The sequence below is a fragment of the Parus major genome, chromosome 14 (assembly GCF_001522545.3).
Source record: "Parus major isolate Abel chromosome 14, Parus_major1.1, whole genome shotgun sequence".
In the NCBI taxonomy this organism is placed as follows: Eukaryota; Metazoa; Chordata; class Aves; order Passeriformes; family Paridae; genus Parus; species Parus major.
In genome coordinates, this window is record NC_031783.1 from 15,328,032 (window position 1) to 15,330,707 (window position 2,676).

Below are 2,676 nucleotides of genomic sequence, written 5' to 3' on the forward strand. Positions count from 1 at the left end.
GATGGAGCAGCGGAGAGCGGCTGAGAGGGAAGGGATTACTCGGCCGGCAGGAAAACCCTCCCAGCTTCAAAGCTTAATGAAGAAATCATTGTGCAGGGATCAGCCCTGCGCCGCTAACGAGCCTCGTTGTTATTTAAATGAGGCTCCTGGAAGGGCTGGGTGAAGAATTCATTATGAGACTGTTTTTCTGAGCAATGTGATGAACGATGGATATAAAACCAGCCATCCCTCGGGGGGAGGAAGCTGCAGAGAAATTCAGCTCTCGGGAGAGAGCAGCTGGAGTTTGCCATGGCACAAGCAGAATTATTGTGCAGCCCGAGGGGGCAGGTGCTGCAGCCCGGTCCAGGGATGGCAGAGCTTTGGTGGCTCTGCTGCTCCCCTGATTCCCCTCGGCTGTGCCTCCAGCGCTGGGCTGTGTCCCAGGAGCTCCCAGCCCTGTCCAGCCTGGCCTTGGGCACTGCCAGGGATCCAGGGGCAGCTCCAGCTGCTCTGGGCACCTGTGCCAGGGCATCCCACCCTGCCAGGGAACAATTCCTGGCCAAAATCTCATCCATCCCTGCCCTCTGGCACTGGGAGCCATTCCCTGTGTCCTGTCCCTCCATCCCTTGTCCCAAGCCCCTCTCCAGCTCTCCTGGAAATCCCACAGGCACTTTAGGGGGCTCTGAGATCTCCCTGGAGCTTTCTCTTTATCCTGCAGCAGCTCGAGCCCATCACTCACAGCTCGCTCTTGTTGCTGTTGAGTTTGAGTCTTGCTTTTTTATCCAGCATAAAAATTGAATGCTGTCCTTGACTCTTGGTGCTGTTTTCTGGCTGTCCCAGGCCTGAAGCTCCCCTTTGCTCCCTGGTGAGCCATGGGGAGGTGACAGTGCCACTCTGCCCCTGCCACCACCCCGACCTCACCGTGCTCCAGAGTGAAGCACAGAGGGAAATCAAAAAGTTGGAATCAATAGCAAGGAATAATGACAACTTCCTGTAGAGTTCTAGGACATGGAAGCCAATTATTGATCAGATGGTTTGGGAACCAAGCAACAAAACCCCAAGGATTTCACCACAAACTTTGCTTAACCAACTGTGCAGGAAGGCGGTTTGATGTGGGCCGTTTCTGGGTACATAAAACAGAATTAATTTGTTCTCCCTGAAAGCCAGCAGCCAGGAATATGAAATATTTAAATAGCCTAAGCATGTTTGGCATGTGCCGAGCCATGCGAGCGCCCGGAGTGCCTGAGCCTCCGGTGCCGGCGGGGTCAGAGCAGCTTTGGGCAGGCGTGGAGGTCTCGCTGCAGGGAGCAGAGGGTGCCCAGCCCCCGGCCCAGCCCCCAGCCTCCTCACCTCCCTGATCCACCCGCAGCACGCCCTGCCTTGGGGAGCGCTGAGAAACGCTCTCGGGCCTGAGAAATGAGGATGTATTGACACAAACCGCGAGCACCAGGCACTGCAGCTCAGAGCTGGGAATGGTTTCACTCTGACACGGCCCTGCCGCCCCTCCCAGCCCGGGACCTGCAGCTCCAGGCCACCCTGGGAACCCCGGGTGAGCTGCGAGCCTGGGCTGGGGGATGGAGCCTTGTTTCACTCAGCGTGTGCCAGCTCTGCATCCCTCGGGGCACCGGCAGGGACGGCAGCCCCTGGTTCCCTGCTCTGTGCCCAGCACGCCTGGGTGTCTCTGCCCCCCGTGTCTCACCCTCCCCCGGGGCAGCAGCGCTGGGCTGGGGGCCACGGCCAGCTGGAGCCCTCTGTGCCCCCGGCAGCCCCGACACCGCCGGCAGTGGCCCGATGTCCCCAGCGCCAGCCGTGCCCGAGTCCTGTCCATCACATCCCGTGATCCATCCCAGCCCCGCATCCCAGAGCAGCCACACGTTCCACATCCGCAGCGCCGGGCACGGCGGGGCTGCTGGAGCGGGCGGGAGGAGGCGAAAGGAAATGATGGATTTTCACATCCAGGACGGGAGCAGGGGCTGTTCCAGCCGGGCCGAGCTGCGGCCGTGTCCCTGTGGCTGTCCCCGTGTCCCTGTGGCTGTCCCCGTGTCCCCGCCGCTGTCCCCGTGTCCCCGCCGCTGTCCCCTCGCTCCGGCCACTCCGGAGGTTTATGTAAGCTCAGGCACCAACATTTGGGGTTTTTCTCGCCCAGCGGCGGCTGTGAAGGATCTCCTGCCGCCGGTGGGTGGGGAGCTGGGTCTCTCCTCACATGAACGCGGCATTTCTCTCCCCGCTCCATCCCCGCTGCACGGAGGACGTGGAACACGCGAAAACTGTGAAAGCAGAAAGGGAAGAACCAGAGCAGCTGATGGCAGCTCGCTGCGGGGGGTGCCTGTCACCCCGTCCGTCCCCAGTGTCCCCACGGAACCCGGGGCAGACCCCGCTCCCAGCGCTGCCCCGCCCGGGGATGCCCCAGCCTGCGGCTCCAGCTGCGGCTCCAGCTGCGGTTCTGCCCCCGGGCCCTTTGTCCCGTGGGGTTTGAGCGGGGCTGTGCGGCCCCCGGGGACCCCCCGAACAGCCTCTGAGCGGGGGCTGAAGAACCAACTGCTGTGAGCAACGACAAGATCCTCCAGAGCATGGAGGGACCAAGATTTTCCATCTAAGAAGGTCCCTGTCCCCTCTCCAGGATCCCTGTCCCTGCCCCAGGATCCCTGTCCCCTCTCCAGGATCCCTGTCCCTGCCCCAGGATCCCTGTCCCCTCTC